The 19,264-nt window shown below is 40.8% G+C and overlaps 1 long non-coding RNA gene across 1 annotated transcript in view; it reads right to left on the bottom strand.

The window, feature by feature from the left end:
* Positions 1 to 19,264, bottom strand: part of LOC119926489 — an 89,912-nt gene that overhangs the window by 6,900 nt on the left and 63,748 nt on the right. Inside the window, exon 3 of the long non-coding RNA XR_005450336.1 lies at positions 16,246 to 16,340. This is a non-coding gene — a long non-coding RNA (uncharacterized LOC119926489). The remainder of the gene's footprint in view (positions 1 to 16,245; positions 16,341 to 19,264) is intronic.

The following is a 19,264-nucleotide window of genomic DNA, read 5'->3' as shown; positions in this document are numbered from 1 at the left end:
GTAAAATGTACAGTATACAAAGAGTTCTGAATATCAAAGCTGTTTAAGCTTCTTCTCAGGCCAAATTTTGGCTTCCCTTAACCTCAGATATCACATTGGTGGTTGCGGAATATGGTTTTCTCCCAGAGACTGCTGATGGAAAATTGACAGCAAACTTAAAATTAAACACACACACTACCATTACTGTGCCTGAAATAGTTTTCTGAGAGACAGGCTGTTGAATGGTCACACTAAAATAAAAATGGTACATAAATAGGGAAGAAAATGTATCTGCTTCATTAAAATTCTGGACGCCAGTTAAGTCAGTCAAGAATTTGCAACTCCCTTTAAAAGAAGCAATTTATGTTTGTTGAAGGAAACTAAGTCATTTGTGGAAGAATGTGTTAGAGAGACCATTGTAAAATGTTCACATATAAATGTACACATCAAAATATGACTTACTATACAAAATCATCAATTACAAAAAAAACCCTTCTTGATATATTTCCCAAGAATATTTTTGCATTTTAGACTATCGATGACATTTTTTTTTGCTAAGGTTTCTATTTGTCTTGGAAAAGAAAGTCCAGTTTAGCAATTGATTTCTTTTTGGATTACCCTTCCCACTTGTTACTGAAATCCCTTTCTATTTATGGAAAGTGTTGTGAATGTATTTTGGTATTCATAAATTAAAACATCTGTTCTTTCAATCAGCAGCAGAGCAAATGTTCTGTATACAATAACACATTTTTTCCTCATTTTACTTGGGTTGCCAGAAAGCTCTAACTTGGTAGGCAGAAATGAATTTGGGAAAGGAGAAATTAGAGGAAAAAGAATTTATGGCAGATGATTGAATGAGCCATTGAAATATTTATTAAAAGTTATCCTATAAGGGAGACCTTGTAGAGATTCAAGGAAGCTGATAATGTGATCACACTGAGCAAAGGAATTACAAATTGCCTTCCTTTAATAGGAAAATTTCCACTCTTCTCCAAGTCACCCAGTTAGATTTAAACTGACAAGAGAAAATATTTTCAAGTTAAAAATGGCAGGCATGAAAGCGGAGTCATCCATCAATATATGGGTTGTTAAATTTTCAGCTAACCTCTCCGTTGTGCAGCATTAGAAACTGCATTAGAATTATTTTGAGGTTTTTATTTTGAAGCCCCATATTTAAAAGAGAAATTTATTTCTAAACAAGGTTTTGGCACTTGTTTCTAGATTTCATGATGAAACAACCCTAAGCATGGACTTTGCTTAGTCTAGATTCGTTTGTACTTTGACAGAGGGCACACATTTCTAGCCCTCTGTCTTATAGTTCAAAGTACAAACGAATGTGTCTTTCTAGAAAAAGAAAGCTCTTTGGGTAAGCCAGGTTAACAGTGAGAAAACAATACATCAAGGCAGAACAAGACAACACAAGAGACTTTATTAATAGAGAATGAAGGCTGACTAAGCAAAGTCCATGCTTTTATTAAATGTATAACCAGGGGCTGGATGTTTTTACTTGTCACTCACCATCATCCTGGATTCCCTAGCTGCTCGAATAAAAGGTTATCAGCAAATTCTTAAACCATTTACGAGGGTAGCAACCAAGATGTAAAAATGGAAGGGAACACATTCGGGCCGTAACTAAATGTTCACTACATCACATTAGGTCAGGATATTACACCTACGCTTTCCAAGGACATAAAAGATTAGCGTGGACCAGAATGACAATCCTGCTGCAGTTGTGATTTGGAAGATGTAATCATTTTCACCATTTTGGTGCCATTTCTTAAAAATACTGTAGCTTTAATTTTCCTCCAAGACAAACTCACTTAACTGGGTTCCTGGATTAGTTCAAACCAAGGTGCCTGCTTCTATTCCCCCCTCGGCCCCCCACTGTAGTTTCAATTGGATGTGGTATTCTGTCTCGTTTCCTGTCTTAAAACTGCTATTTAAGGTTCCCGGGCAGCTGTTGAGCAGCTGCAGCTTTCCGAACATGAGGTAAATGCTTTTCAGTGGTGAGTGAAGTCATTTCTATAGAGCAGGGAAAAGGAGGAAAGCTCAGTAAAATGCTTCTGGAGGAGAGTCCCATATCATCATATTGATATTGGATTGTTATAAAACCTCATATCATCCTAAGTACTTAAAGTACTCTAACCACAAGAGCTCATAATTCCACGAAATACATTTGTGAGGTGAGTTCAATTGCTAATCATTGGTATTTATTGAGCACTTACTATGTGCAGAGCATGGTACTCAACTCCTGGGACAGTACGAAGCAGAGTTAGCCGACGTGTTTCCCACCCAAGATAATATTAATAATAATGGCATTTATTAAGCCCTTATATATTGAAAGCACTGTTCTAAGCGCTAGGGAGGTTATAAGGTGATCAGGTTGTCCCACGGGGGGCTCACAGTCTTCATCCCCATTTAACAGATGAGATAAGTGAGGCACAGAGAATTTAAGTGACTTGCCCAAAGTCACATACCTGACAATTGGTGGAGCCAGGATTTGAACCTGTGATCTCTGACTCCAAAGCCCATGTTCTTTCCACTGGGCCACGCTGCTTCTCAAGATGAGAGTGAAGCATACTTTTCTATCTATAAAACCAGTGAGATAAATCATTCACCCAAGCTGATGCTTTGTCTGTGGACAGCCAGCTCTGCCACAGCTAATGTTTCCACCACATGCTTTAGATAGACTCAATGTCAGAATTATAACATGCTTTCAAGAAAGCTGAAGCTGCATGGATGCAGTGTAAAGGTATGTGGGCTTGACAACCATCTTGGCTTGAGTTTTCTGTAATGTGGGATTTCCAAGAATGGAACCCTTGTGGCACAGGAGAACCGGGAACATTATGGTCACGTGTTGTCTGTCCCACTTCTGTTTCATTATTACCAATATTTTTTATGGCATATATTAAGCGCTTGCTATGTGCAAAGCACTGTTCTAAGTGCTGGGGAGGCTACAAGGTGATCAGGTTGTCCCATGAGGGGCTCACAGTCTTAATCCCCATTTTACAGATGAGGTAACTGAGGCACAGAGAAGTTAAGTGACTTGCCCAAAGTCACACAGCTGACAACTGGTGGAGCTGGGATTTGAATCCGTGACCTCTGACTCCAAAGCCTGTGCTCTTTCCACTGAGCCACGCTGCTTCTCAATATTCAAACTGTGAGCATTGTAAAATGAGAACCTGAATTATTTTGAATTGGATATCCTATAATTTGGGATTCAGTGGTCTCCAGTTACCTTTCTACTAAAAATATTCGGTCAGGGAGTGGTGTTCTGTCAAATTGTATTTAACAGACTAATCCTGTTTTTCTTCATGCTAGAGCAATATGAGCAAAACCCAAACCCATTATAATCTGTTACTGAGGTCAAAATTTCCTCTGGGTAATGTGACATGTATCCAGAAGTTCAACCTTAGGAATTGGTTAAGTGTGTAATGAATCTCCATTATCTTTAGAGGCATGCAGAGCCGCCATATTGATTTTTCTGGGGGGGTTGTGGTAATAGTAATGTTTTGCATTGATTTAGTACCATTGCTTTTAAGAGTTCAGGTTAATGCATTAAATTTTCTATGTGATAGGTTGATTCTAAAAGTCTAGAAAAGCTACTTGATTGAGTAGTCCAGTCCATGTGAAAATAAAGGGTATTAGGTCAGTATCATACAGGCAAGCCTCATTTATTCAGTCCCTACTTAATTACTTAATCTATAACCTTCCTAAACTGTACCTAAGTTTTTTACTTTCCTACCTCTGTTCCTTCTTTCATGCTGGTCGCTCACTGGGAATGCCGTACCTCCCCAAATCTGACTTACCACAGCTCTCTCCTTTTCTGAGTCCTCCTAAAATTCCACCTCCTCAAACAATCCTTCTCTAATTAATCCCCAATGCCCCACGGGCTAATAATAATAATCAAGGCATTTATTAAGCACTTACTATGTGCAAAGCACTGTTCTAAGCACTGGGGAGGTTACAAGGTGATCAGGTTGTCCCACGGGGGGCTCAGTCTTCATTCCCATTTTACAGATGAGGGAACTGAAGCCCAGAGAAGTTAAGTGGCTTGTCAAAAGTCACACAGCTGACAATTGGCAGAGGCAGGATTTGAACCCATGAACTCTGACTCCAAAGCCCGTACTCTTTCCACTGAGCCACGCTGCTTCTCTGACAGTCTCTGCCACAGCTAGTGTTTCCACCATATGCTTTAGATAGACTCAATGTCAGAATTATAACATGCTTTCAAGAGAGCTGAAGCTGCATGGATGCAGTGTAAAGGTATGTGACCCCTCTCTAGCACATATATATATAACAATCCTCAACACTTGTAGGTATTTTCATTTCAGTTGTACAATTGATTATTCTGATTACTCTATTTGTAGTTAGTTTCTTACCTTTCTCTCCCCACTAGTGCAAGATCTTGTGGGCAGGGAATATGTTGTTCTATTGTCCTTTCATAAGCCTTTAGTGCAATCTCCAGCTTGCCTCTGCCAGCTAGTTCAAGGACTCAGAAGGGGTGCCCATATTCACAGGGTTTTGGGAGGGGAATAAAATTGCTCTGGAAAAGGTCACCATCAAGATGGATCCTCCTGGGAAAATGTTCTTGGTTAGGGTGGCCTAGGGTGTACTTTGCACATAGTAAGCGCTTAATAAATGCCATCATTACTATTACTATCATTACTTCTGCAAAATTGTGTATGTGACTTCTCTGCATTATGCTGCATGTCTGCAGTAATGCAAATGATGACCAGCTCGTCTTCGCAAGGGCTGTTAGTGACCACCCTAACTGAAGGAACAGATAATGATAATAATAATAATAATAATAATAATAATAATAATAATGGTATTTAAGTACTTACTATGCATTAAGTGCTCTTCTAAGTGCTGGGGTAGGTACAAGGTTATCAGGTTGTACACAGTCCACACCCCGCATGGTACATTCATTCATTCATTCAATCGTATTTATTGAGCACTTACTGGGTGCAGAACACTGTACTAAGCACTTGGGAAGTACAAATCTGCAACATATAGAGACGGTCCTTACCCAACAATGGGCTCACAGTCTAGAAGGGGGAGACAGACAACAAAACATGTAGACAGGTAACAGATCAGGTAACTGAGTCACAGAGAGGTTAAGTAACTTTGCCCAATACCACACAGCAGTCATGTGGCAGAGCTGGGATTAGAACCCCCATCCTCTGACCCTGAGGCCCATGCTCTTTGAACTAGGCTATATTACCACCCTACCCTGCAGTAAATGGAGCTTGATCTAATTTAAATTTTCACACTATTTTCTAATGGAGAAGCTTCTGTGCTCTAACCAAATCTGGGTGTCAGAATTAACAAGTACAAATATTAAAGTTGCTAGTATTTTAAAAGAGCTATTCCTGCATTCTGTTATCTGGTTATTCCATTGACCAATAAGGCAAAAATTGACCAGGAGGTGTACAGCAGAATAAAGAAGGTTGTGTATTCTTTGGTGGAAAACAAAGATAGTGGGTGGCACCAACATGGCCTGACAATTCAAACTAAACCGAAGGTATATGGGGCAATTGTCACGTTCAGTTTTCCTTATGGTCATGAATCCTGAACTTTCCTGAGGTATCACTTTAAAATTCTACAGTGATTTTATCATCCAGAGTTGCACAAGACTGAACATCAAGTAAGGAGATCACAAACAATGAGATCCTGGAACATAGTGAAACCACAAGCATCAAAACACGGTTCATCATAATGCACCTAAAATTGATAATTGTGGTATTTGCTAATCATTTACTGTGGGCCAAGAACTGTTCAAAGTGCTTGAGTAGATTCAAGCCATATGGGGCTCACGGTCTAAGTAGGAGGGAAAACAGGGATTGAATTCCAGTTTTGCAGATGAGGAAACCAAGGTCCAGAGAAGTGAAGTGACTTGCTCAAGGTCACACAGAAGGCACGTGGCAGAGCTGGAACTAGAATCCAGGTCTTCTGACCCCTCTACCTGTGCTCTTTCCACTGGGCCATACTGATTTTCACCTTTCCTAGGAGGGACAAATGAGAGGGAAGCAGCATGGCTTAGTGGATAGAGCACGTGCCTGGAAGCCAGAGGATCTGGGTTCTAATCCCCACTCCACCACTTGCCTGCTGTGTGCCCTTGGGCAAGTCGCTTCACTTCTCTGCCTCAGTTTCTCCAGCTACAAAATGGGAATTCAATACCTGTTCTCCCACCTACTTACACTGTGAGCCCCATGTAGGACAGGCATTATGTCCAACCTGACTAACTTGTAACTACTCCAGCTCTTAGAACAGTGCTTGTCACATAGTAAGTGCTTCACAAATACATTAAAAAAATGGAGAAGAGCAAAACCACCAAATAACCGCTCTGTTCTCCACTTAGAGAATTTTCCGTGAAACATTTTATAGTGATTTTTCTTTCGGTGTGAGGGGAGTAAATCTCATGCACTGGTATAACATGTTTAAAATGTGAATTCAGTTAAAAAATAAAAAGGCTTACAATGGCAGTAAGCTTTTTGAAATGCCGAGGGCATCAATCTTGAATAAAAATTTCTGGAGGTAGTTTCTATCACATTATGATTTCTATATGCATGTGCAGAATTTCAGAGAATGCTAATTTCTGTGTCCAAAACCTTCTGAATTATTTTGGGCATTTCAGTGCTTTTCTTTTCACACCTCAAAATTAATCACCAGACAGGAACTACTGCATTTTGGTTGAAGACTGAACATTTAAAGGACACCATACATATTCACAGGGTTCACCAGGATTAGTGGGCTGTCTGGTAAATTATGTGAACCATATCCTGTTGTTTTCTGGTAAATAAAAGCGAAAAAAAATTTTCTTTAGGTGTTTCCACTTCCTCTTTCAAGATCCCAAGGAAAAGCCTGAGGTAGATGGGGATTTTGAGCTCTAGGCTAAGGAGTCGGCACTTCCCCTCACATTGTTCCAAGTGTTTATGGACATAACCAGAATGCTGCAAGGATCAGGTCGAATGAAAAAGCCAAAGAGGCACAGCACGTTGCGAAACCTCACCTTTAATGGGATTCCTGCAGCAGATTAGCTTAATTATAAGGCTTTCCATAAGCCTGCTGATTTATTGCGTCTTTTCCAGTAACACGCTGTAAGCAGAAAACTCAACCTAAACATTTCTGGGCCCCCTTGAGAATTTTTACAGTTTCATTTAAGGAACTAATTAGTCCTGGATGGCTAACCACTGCTGTCTGGGGCAAAGCTTCTCACCATATAATCTTTCATTTCCATTGTGGAAAATGACCTAAGGCATAGGGGGAGGAGGTGGTGAGGAGGTCAGTTTTCCTGCTGTCTTTTTAATAAAACTTTTATTCGAGTTAAAGTTGGCACTCTATTAATGGTATAGTGCTCTGTGAATATCTGGAAAATTATTTCTCTACAGTGGTCAGGAGGGAATTTAAGAGGAAGTGGAGGGATTGTTTCTAGATTGTGTTAGAGAGATAAAGTATTCAAAGTTGACTAGAACTGATTTACCAATAGTTTTATTACTTTTCATAGTTGCAAGAATCCAGCAATGAGGCCTAGTGGATAGAGCACAGAGTTGGGAGTCAGAAGGACTGGGGTTCTAATCCTGGCTCTGCCACTTCTCTGCTGTGTGACCTTGAGCGAGTCACTTCACTTCTCTGTGCCTCAATTGCCTCATCTGTAAAATGGAGATTAAGACTGAGAGCCCTATGTGGGATAGAGACTGTCAAACCTGATCACCTTGTATCTATGCCAGTCCTTAGAACAGTGCTTGGCACATAATAAGCACTTAATAAATATTATTATAATTATTCCCAAATCCACCATCTCACCTATAAGGGAGTCTGGGGAAGAAGTTATCGACCTAAAACTGGGTAATTGAGGAAACTACTTTGCATAATGTCACCTTTTTCAATCCCAGTATTTAAAGATTCTTATTTCCTCTTCAATATTTGAATGGAGAAGGCCCTTAAGATTTATAACAAATTGACGAATTCTGGATGGTCTGATTTTTTTCAGTGCATCATGTGCAGTTTCTGAGGTCATTCAAAATAACATTTGCATGTTCAAAAGGAACTGGCAGCAGAAGCATTTCTGTATGCTCAAGAGTGGTTTTTAAGCACTTAAAAACAAGCACTAGCTAAGCAGTGCATTACATCGTCATTATTCCTGTAAGATTTTCACATTTTGCTTTTGGTCTGTTGTGGAATCTAGACAGACCCTCTTAGAAAAGCTTAAGGAACCTTTAAAACCTTAAGAACTCATTATGAATGTTCATAGTTCAAGCGCACAAGCAACCAATTTTCCCAAGCTGTAAAAATCACCCCTTTATCAATCATTTATTGTGGCTCATTTAGCAGGCAGTTGCCAAAAGATAAAGACAACATTGTGGAGTCAGTGTTGCAGCATTTTTTCCAAATCCCAGTGTCCACCTAAACCCATCCTTGCTTAAAAATCTGGGCCTCCATTAAATGAAGCAAAAAGGACTTCTAAATGGGCAGCGTGCCATGTGAACAGATGGGCACAATTGTCAGCAACCCGGAGACGATGTATGTACATCAAAACTGTGTGTGTAGGGTGGCATTAGGGTTGATCTGGGACTATCTAAACATCTGTCTCTCCTGATATTGGACACTTAAATGAGAGCTGGGAGAACATTATTACTAATGTATGCTGAGTGTTGGAAAGAGGCAGTTATTTGAATGGTCATGACTGAGCCTATAATCTCTCCAAAGGGTTAGCTTTAGATTCTATGCCTCATCTGAATTTGACCTCACTCTTTTGTAATTATATGGCTCCTGAAAGTATTGGTAATTGAATTATAGTGCGTGGTATCCTATATTATGAGTCAACAGGTTTTATTTTTGATCAGATATACACTTTTCAAAATCTTGGGTTTAGAAAAAAAAAAAAGAACCCACCAGGTGGGCTATTTTGGTCTGGAGGGAGAAAAGGAGGGGACAGTCTGAGATTCCCCCAATTACCTTTCCTCCCATCACTCCTCTTCCTGTCCTCAAAACTCTTCTAAAATTTCATCTCCTTTAGGAAGCCTTCCCTGATTCTCTCATTTTTCCACCTCCTTCTGCCACTTCAGCACTTTTATATTTCCTACATACTAGGATACTCACTCCAGTAGCATCTAAGTATGTATCTTTAAAATCTGTTGTTGCCTCTTATCTGCAATTCATTTCAGTATCTGTTTCCCCTGCTAGACTGCAAGCTGCTTGAGAGCAGGGATCATGACTTGTAATGCTATTGTACTTCCCAAAGTGCTTAGTATAGTCCTACACACAGGGTATATACTCAGCAAATATCATTGACTGACTGATTACTGTGCCTCCGGCAATCATGGATAGGGAGGGAAGTCCATACCCTCTTTCACCAGGGTCAGGAAGCTTGGAGGAGATATCTGAGGCCTTGGACCTCTCTCCACGTGGCAACTTCACATGATCACAAGAAATCTTCCCTAAGCCCTCATTTCCCCTTAGTCCCTGTCACCTATGTGCTTAGATTTGTACCCTTTAAGCACTTGATATTCACTTCACCCCCCCAAGCACTTATGTACATGTCTGTAATTTATTTTAATGTCTGATTCCTGATCTAGACTGTGAGCTACTTGTGGCCAGGGAATATATCTCTCTATATTGTACTATAGTGTCCCAAGCACTTACTTCAGTTACTACTTAGTGTAGTACACAGTAAGTGCTCAACAAATACCACTGATTTATTGATTCAACATAATGGCTCAGAGACTCCCTGCCAGAAAGGGAGGAAAAGATGGGTGAAGATGAACCTATGAATCAAGCAAAAACTCCTCACTCTCGGCTTCAAGGCTGTCCATCACCTCGCCCCCTCCTTCCTCACCTCCCTTCTCTCCTTCACCAGCCCAGCCTGCACCCTCTGCTCCTCTGTCGCCGATAACCTCCTCACTGGGTCTCGTTCTCACCTGTCCCACTGTCGACTCCCGGCCCACGTCCTTCCCCTGGCCTGGAATGCCCTCCCTTCACACATCCGCCAAGCTAGCTCTCTGCCTCCCTTCAAAGCCCTACTGAGAGCTCACCTCCTCCAAGAGGCCTTCCCAGACTGAGCCCCCTTTTTCCTCTCCTCCTCCCCATCGCCCCCCCACCCTACCCCCTTCCCCTCCCCAGAGCACTTTTGTATATATATTTGTACAGATTTATTACTCTATTTTACTTGTGCATATTTACTATTCTATTTATTTTGTTAATGATGTTCATATAGCTTTAATTCTATTTGTTCTGACGACTTTGGCACCTGTCTACATGTTTTGTTTTATTGTCTGTCTCCCCCTTCTAGACTATGAGCCCATTGTTGGGTAGGGGCCGTCTCTATATGTTGCCAACTTGCATTTCCCAAGTGCTTAGTATAGTGCTCTGCACACAGTAAGCACTCAATAAATACGAATGAATGAATGAATGAGCACCTGGTGTAACAGTGTCTAGGGAAGGTTGTAGCAGTTTCTGCCAGCAGACAAATGGCAGAGCCAGGATTAGAACCCATGTCCTCTCACTCCCAAGCCACTTCTCTTTCCACTGAGCCACACTGCTTCTCACTAAGTCAAGCTGAGTATCTCTGGAAGTAATATATGAATGGCTTGGCATCTAAATCCAGCATTCCTCAGTCCTTGCCAATAATTTCAACATTCTTACTTGTTTACTGGGTGTCATGAACATACAGTACTTAAGAACTACTTATCACCCATATATCCAGCTTTCTAGTCTTTTCTTCCTCCTCCTATCTGAAATTAATTTGCATTGGCCTTCTCTAAAGTTTTAAGCACCTAAAAGTCAGGAATTATGGCTTTATTGTACTCCCCAGTGCTTAGTACAGCAGTTTGCTCACAATAGATGCTCAAACAATACTCTAGATATTTTTATCTCTAGCAGTGAAGTTTCTTATTGAAATTTATTAGAACTTTGCAGTTTACCAACAGATTTTGACTATAAGCCATGATGAGAAGAAAGAATATGAAACCAATCAGGTCTAAGAAATAAAGCAGTAAGATAAAGTGTGCTTGGAGAAACCATAAAATTAAAGGGTAAATCCTGTCAGCAGAAAAAGAAATGTGCTCCAAGAACATACCAGCAAATGAAAATTATGTGAAAATAGTGTCATAGGATCATGGTAATGGATATTTGGGTGATCTACACACTTTTGTATGCTTATCATTATCAGGACCATTAAAACTAGTGATCACATTTGACTTGAGATGAAATTGCTGGATGCAGAAAATAAAATCATCATTTTTTAGATCTTCCAAAGTAGGTGAGAGGGAAATATTAATTGACAGATGCTGATCCCACTTTTGCAGAGCCACGGATACTTTAGAGAATTTAGATTCTCCTCTGAAATATTTAACTTTGGACCATGATGAATTGTTCTGCATTCTGTAAATGCTGGCTGTTATCCCAGTTCTAACTAAAATGGCTATAGGGAGTTGGATTTTTTTGACTAATTTTTTATGGTCTTTATTAGGAAAACGTCTCTTCAAAACATTGGATCTTATCTTAATGTCACCTAATTTCCAGAAGGATTTCTGGAATAATTCTGCACAGGAAGAACACCCAAAACTGTCTTCAACCCACTCTTAAACTTCTGCTGTTTTACCAGATTTATTTGTTGAAAAAAAAAAAGGAAAAAAAATCCAAGGAAATATCTGGCAGCATTTGGAATACTAAAATTGGCTTCTGGTACCATTTTCTGAGTTGAAGATTTTGTAATGGTGTCCTGATTCTTGTCCTGATTCTCTGGATATGAATGTACATATATGAATGATACATTCATATATCCAGAGAAATAATACTCTAACTTGTTGCTTCTGATTTCTTTACTGGTAACTGGTATTAGGGATGTGCATTTTCTAGACATTCCAGAGGAGACGATTTATGGGGAACTACTGCTACTTTGCAAAAAGCAAAGCGTTATGGAATAAGAAATTTCTCTCATTACACATGCTATGAGAGAAATTCTATCTCACTCTGAAAAGTGATTGAAAAATGGTAGCAGCACACTGGAGAGTTATCATTCAATCAATCCTATTTATTGAGCACTTACTATGTGCAGAGCACTGTATTAGGAACTTAAATAATAATCATAATGATATTTAAAGCAAGTGGCAAAGGTAGGACTAGAATCCTCAACCTCTGACTCCCAAGCCTGGGCTCTTTCCACTAAGCCACTCTGCTTCACTTGGGAAACTATGATATACCAGAGTTGGTAGACTTGTTCCCTGACCACAAAGCACTTACAGTCTAGAGGGGAAGACAAATATTAATACAAATATATAAATTATGGATGTGTATATTGTGGGGCTGAGGAAGGGGTGTCTAAAGGGGAGGCTGATGACGTGTAAGGATGACGACACAAAAGGTAGAGGAAGAAAAGAAAATGAAGGCTTGGTCCGAGAAGGCCTCTTGAAGGAGATGTGCTTTTAATGAGGTCTTTAAGGTGGGGAGGGTGATCGTCTGTCAGATATGAAGATGGATGGTGTTTCAGTCCAGAGGTAGGATATGTGCGAAGGGGAGGTGGCTAGAGAGATGAGATCAAGATATGATGATTAGGCTGGCATTAGAGGAGCAAAGTGTATGGGCTGGTTTATAGTAGAAAATCTGGAAGGTAAATCAATCAATCGTATTTATTGAGCGCTTACTATTGAGGGGGCAAGAAACTTGAGTGCTTTATTAATAATAATAATAATAATAAAGGTATTTGTTAAGCACACTGTTGTAGGTGCTGGGTAGATACAAAGTAATCAGGTTGTCCCACGTGGGGCTCACAGTCTCAATCCCCATGTTACAGATGAGGTAACTGAGGCACAGAGAAGTGAAGTGGCTTACCCAAGTTCAAAGAGCAGACAAGTGGCAGAGCCGGGATTAGAACCCACATTCTCTCACTTGAATCCCGTGCTCTTTCCACTACGCCACACTGCTGCAGCTTCTCCTTAAAGTCGATGGTAAGGAGTTTCTGTTTGATGTGGAGGTGGGTGGACAAACACTGGAGGTTTTTGAGGAGTGGGGAAACGTGGACTGAACTTTTCTGTAGACGAATGAACCAGGAAGCATGGTGAAGTATGGAGAAGAGTGGGGAGAGATAGGAAGCAGAGAAGTCAGCAAAGAGGCTGATATAGTAATCAATGTGGGTTAGGATAAATGCTTGGATTAATGAGGGTGCAAGTTTACATGGAGAGGAATGGGCAGATTTTAGTGATGTGAAGGTTGAAACAGGATTTGGTGACAGATTGAGTAGGTTGGTTGTATGAGAGAGAGAAGTCAAGGATAATACCAATGTTATGGGCTTGAAAAACAGGGAGGATGGTTGTGCTGACTACAGTGATGGGAAAGTCAAGGCAAGACTTGGGGGTCTACGAGGAGTTCTATTTTGTATATGTTGTTTGAGGTGTCAATGGAACATCTAAGTAGAGATATCCTCATGAAAGGAGGAAATACAAGACTGCAGAAAAGGGGAGAGATCAGGGCTGGAGATGTAAATTTGGGAATCATTCACCCAGAGATGGTAGTTGAAACCATGGGAGTGGATGAGTTTTCCAAGGGAGAGTGTGTAGATGGAGAATAGAGAGGGACCCAGAATTGAGCTTTGAGGGACACCCACAGTTATCAGCTTCCAGACCTTGATGTTACATAATCAGGATGAAGAATTTGAGTTGTTTTGTGGCTTTTTAGCAGACTGCAAACTTCAACTAATAGGTTTCCCATTTTCCCAATGTCATGGAGGCCTAGAAGGACTCAAGCATGCAATTCAGTTTCTGACTTTATGGAAAAATCAATTGATCAATGAATGGTATTTACTACTCACTTACTGGGCCTGGAGCACTGAACAAGTCACTGGGTTGAGCACAGAATCAGAGCCTGGGCAAATATTTGCCCATCAATCACTCAATTGTATATATTGAGCACTAACTGAGGACAGAGCACTTGGGAGAGTAAAACATAAGAGTTTGTAGATACATTCCCCTCTCAAAACAAGATTGTCTCCACACATTGTGCAGGGAAGAAACATCTTAAGATCCCACTTGAGATGGGTTGCATTGTTGCTCCATGAGGGCCCTTTGTTTCTCTCCTATACATGAACAGCTTCAGCTGTCATGACCTGGGATCAAGATGGGTGTCGATTGATCCCGGTGGAAAGAAGCATGGCCTAGTGGAAAGAGTATTGGTTTAGGAGTCGGAGGATCTGGGTGCTAATCCCAGCTCTGCTACTTGTCTGCTATGTGTTTGGCCAAGTCACTTACCTTCTCTCTGCCTCAGTTACCTTACCTGTAAAATGGGGATAGGGACTGTGTCCACCCTGATGATCTTGTATCTCTCCCTGTGCTTAGTATAGTGTCTGGCACATAGTAAGCACTTAACAAAAGGCATTAAGAAAAAAAAGTGGGCAATCTTCCAGAGAGATTCAACAGGGAAATCAGAGCCAGAAAGTCGGTTTCAGAATGAGTTCTATGAGGTTGCTTATAAAGTTCTGCAGAGGGCTCAGTACCTGATAAGGAGTGTGACCTTATGGGAAGACCTTGGACTTGGGAGTCAGAGGACCTAGGTTCTAGTCCTGGTTCCACCAATACCTACTGTATTACCTTGGGCAAGTCACTTAACTTTTCTGTGGCTCGGTTTCCTCATCTGTAAAATGGGGGTTCAATACACGTCCTCCCTCCTAATTAGACTGAGCCCCACGTGGGACAGTGACTATGTCCAATCTGATTATCTTGTATCTACCCCAAGACTTAGGATAGTGCTTGACACAAAGTAAGCACGTAACGAATACCATCATTAACGGAGCTCAGTGGATCTGGGTGGACTTATGGAATGAAAATAAGTTACTAACTTATCATTCCCTTGAGGAACTATTTTGGGTAATTCAAACAATCCTGTCATTAAATATTATAAATTAAAATATCTCTACATATCTTATAAAATGCAAATTAGCATTTCTTTAAATATAAATACTGCCCATCTCATTGGTGGAGTCAAAGAATGTGATTTTCCATCTTTATCTGCGAGGGTCCAGAAGCATCTTTGCCCCAAATATACCACTCATTTTTGGAAGTGGGATTTTGGAGGCTGTAGTTTGACCCAGAGAGCTATCCTGCCTTAGCACCTCCTTTCCCTGGAAATAAATCAATCATATTCATTGAGCACCTACTGTAGGTGGAATACCATACAAGGCACTTAGCCACACTGTGTCATTTAACCACAGAAAATAGGAGACCTAACCACTGTCTTCAAGGATCTTATAATAGTATCTGAAAGACAGACATCCCATGGCTTAATGTAAAGAGCAGTGGAAACTGGGTTCTAGTCCTGACACCACCTCATGCCTATGAGGCCTTGGGTAAGTCATTTAATTTCTCTGTACCTTAGTTTCCTCACCTGTAAAATAGGGATAAAATACTTGTCTTTCCCAAGAGCTTTGTGTGAGACAGACACAATGTCTCATCACCCCAGAGCAAAGTCCTTGACATGTGGTAAGTAATGAATGTCATTATACATACAGAGGGAAGGAAAAATATAGCTGGACCTGAAAAAATAGCAAGTCAGAGGTGCTGCCATGGTATTCCTTTTGGCCAGAACTATCTTGGCAATGATCTCTTCTGCCACAGACAAGGCTACTGACAGGATGGAAAAACTGCACAGGCTAGCCTCTCTTTCCCAATTCCAATAATATCTGGCTCATTAGCCAACTAAGATTAGAGGGTTTGATGCTAGCATTTTTGTGGCAATTCACTGAAGTCAGCCTGAAGGTATTGCTATGGGAGTTTAGCAGATTGGGTATTTTTTTCAGATACTTTTCCCCTCAGGCAGAGATTTTGTTTGACCTGGGAGAACACTCAATTACAGCTGATGGCACAGGTACCTGATGATTAGGCTCTTACACTTCACTCCTGGGACCTTTCCAAGACCCCTCTGGACTGCAAGCTCATTGTGGGCAATGTGTCTACCAACTTTGAAGTACTGCACTCTCCCAAGTGTTTTAGTACAATGCTCTGTGCACAGTAAGTGCTCAATAATGTGACATTGAGCTGACAGTGTTATTTGGCTCCAAAAACATTCATCTTCATGGTAATCAATCAATGTTATTTACTGAGCAATTACTGTGTGCAGGGCACTGTACTTCTTCCTTGTTGGATTCAGGCTTGGGACAAAATTTTCTACTGGAAAGTTCTCTTTAAGGGACAGAGGGCTGGATAACGTTGACATACAAGAAACTAGGTTCCTGATGCCTTAGGTTACCTAGTCACAAACATGATCATTACTAACCTTTTTCCAATCTTTTTCATGACGAGCAATCCATCAGGAAACCTGCATCCGCAGAAATACCATTCAGATTTGTGGAGGTTGATATGCCCCTGAGCCTGCAGTCAAAAGAATAGATCATATCACTGGCTATTCCATACTATCACCTAGCAAATAGTCACACTCATCCGCATTCATTCAGGACAGTTATAAATTTGTCAGGAGAGCAGATGTGAAGGCGAATTCAATGAATTTTACTATCCACGTGACCTTCCCAGAGACATAGGTAGCAGAGAATAATAGGCAGGACATTTGTGGAGGGATTCTATGTGACTGTTATTTTTTTTTAAATATATATATATATATATATATATATATATGTATATATCAGGCAGGACAGGGAAATGCTCTTCATTTTAGTGAAGTAGTGCTAAATGAAGTTTGCCTTCAAGAATGACAGAAGAGTTTCATTTAATGTTTAATATGTTGCCAACTTGTATATATGTTGCCAACTTGTATTTCCCAAGCGCGTAGGACAGTGCTCTGCACACAGTAAGGGCTCAATAAATATGAATGAATGAATTTAAGAGACCTTAGAAACCAGAGTCTGTGTGGAGAAATTGATTGTGGCAGTGGCACTATCACATATTGTGATAGTGGTTATAATGATGCCACACACTCTCTTTCCTCCCAGTTGAGTTCTCATGTGGGCACCAACTGTAACCAGTAGGCAGATGAGGATTGGGAATTATATGCAAACCATTTTTTAAAATACTGTGCATGCCCCAATTTATGGCTGAAATAACTGCAGCTTAGTGCTGTTACTGTGCCAGAACGTTATGATCCAGCTCTACTTTAAAGATGTAGTTGAAAGAAAACTGCAACCATAAGTTTTCAAAGGCACCGAAACTTTCCTGTGGCTTCTCTAAGGGGTGTTTGGCATATGTAGCCTGCTTCTCCTGAATGAAGAGTTAAGGTAAATGATCCATAAAGGGAAGCAAACAATTCTTTCTTTTGCAGCAGTTGCAGTTAAAACCACATCTATCTTCTGCTCCCACCACTGTCACATAAACACATCTTGTCTTTGACTCCAGATGCAGGGTTGGGCAAAATGCTACAGTGTGTGTGTAGGGACCATCTCTATATGTTGCCGACTTGTACTTCCCAAGTGCTCTGCACACAGTAAGCACTCAATAAATACAATTGAATGAATTAATGCCTAGTGTGGCTCAGTGGAAAGAGCCCGGGCTTGGGAGTCAGAGATCATGGGTTCTAATCCCAGCTCCACCGCTTGTCAGCTGTGTGACTTTGGGCAAGTCACTGAACTTCTCTGTTCCTGTTACCTCATCCGTAAAATGGGGATGAAGACTGGGAGCCCCACGTGGGACAATCTGATTACCTTGTATCCTCCCCAGTGCTTAGAACAGTGCTTTGCCCATAGTAAGCGCTTAACAATAATAATAATAATAATAATAATAATAATGATGGCATTGGTAAAGCACTTACTATGGGCAAAGCACTGTTCTCAGCTCTGGGGAGGATAAAAGGTGATCAGGTTGACCCACGTGGGGCTCATAGTCTTAATCCCCATTTTACAGATGAGGTAACTGAGGCACAGAAAAGTTAAGTGACTTGCCCAAAGTGCCCAAGTGGTGGAGTTGGGATTAGAACCCATGACCTCTGACTCCCAAGCCCAGGCTCTTTCCACTGAGTCATGCTGCTTCTCACTGAGCCACGCTGTATTATTATTATTATTATTATTACACTGTTGATGTTGTTCAAGGCTGATGGGTAAGGGAATAGAAGGTGCTGTTTCAATATGAGGGACAGATTGAATTTCCAAATTTCTGGGACTAGTTACTTAGAAACTACAGGACTTTCGATTCTGCTTCATAGACTTGTTTTGGGAGGAAGTGAAAAACAAAATTAAATTTGGCTGAGATAAAAAGTTTTGGATCAGACATGGGGAGCAATGTGAAAAATGCTTCAGATATGTTCCCACACCAATGGGGCCCTGAGAACAAATTACAAGACCTTTTTAAGGATGTGGGTTCGCTAGAAGTGGTGTATAAGGAACATACTTACTGGAGTTCTATTCCTAATGGCCATATTTATTGGCACAAATTTGTCACGTATATTTAGTGAGTTGTCAAGGGACAGGTGAGTCTACCGGGTCACGGTAATTAGGAACTCAGCCCTCGGAACATTACTATTTCTCTCTAGTAATATTCAATATGGTGTTGGCTCATTGTGGGCAGGGAATGAGGCTACCAACTCTGTTACAGTCTCCCAAGAGCTTACTACAGTGGTCTGCACACAGAAAGCACTCAGTTATGATTGACTGACTAATTGATGGTGTATCAATTGAATCAATTGAATCGATTGAATTGAAGCCCTTGGAATCAAGCAATGCCCTAAATGTTGTGTTAGTGCTGATGATGTACAATGCCACCATGCCCTGTTCTGAATTAATCCTCCTGAGGTGATGTAATTGAAAGTGCTAAGGTAGATACTAGGGAAACAGTGTGGCCTACAGGAAAGAGCCTGGGCCAGGGACTGACTGGAAGCTCACTGTGGGCAAGGAATGTGTCTACAAACTCTGTTATATTGTACTCTCTCAAGAGCTTAGTGTGGTGTTCTGGAAAGCAGTGTGGCCTACTGGAAAGAACATGTGCATAGGAGTCAGAGGACATGGGTTCCAATCCTGGCTCCACCACATGTCTGCCAGGTGACCTTGGGCAAGTCACCTCACTTCTCTGTGCCTGTTATCTGTAAAATGTGCATGAAAACTGTGAGCCCCATTTGGGACAGGGACTGTACATCGGCCTGATTTACTTGTACCTACCCCAGTGCTTTGAACGGTGCTTGGCACACAGTGAATGCTTATCGAATCCAACAATTATAAATAAATATGATGGATTGAGTTCTAATTCCAGCTCCCTACTTGCTTGCTGTATAACCTTGGTTGGGCGAGTCACTTTGTAACTATCCCAGTGCATAGTTCATACCTAGTGCTTAACAAATCCAAAACTATTATTAACCT

This window comes from Tachyglossus aculeatus, chromosome 4, assembly GCF_015852505.1.
Source record: "Tachyglossus aculeatus isolate mTacAcu1 chromosome 4, mTacAcu1.pri, whole genome shotgun sequence".
Classification (NCBI taxonomy): Eukaryota; Metazoa; Chordata; class Mammalia; order Monotremata; family Tachyglossidae; genus Tachyglossus; species Tachyglossus aculeatus.
This window is presented reverse-complemented; position numbering and strand designations above follow the sequence as displayed.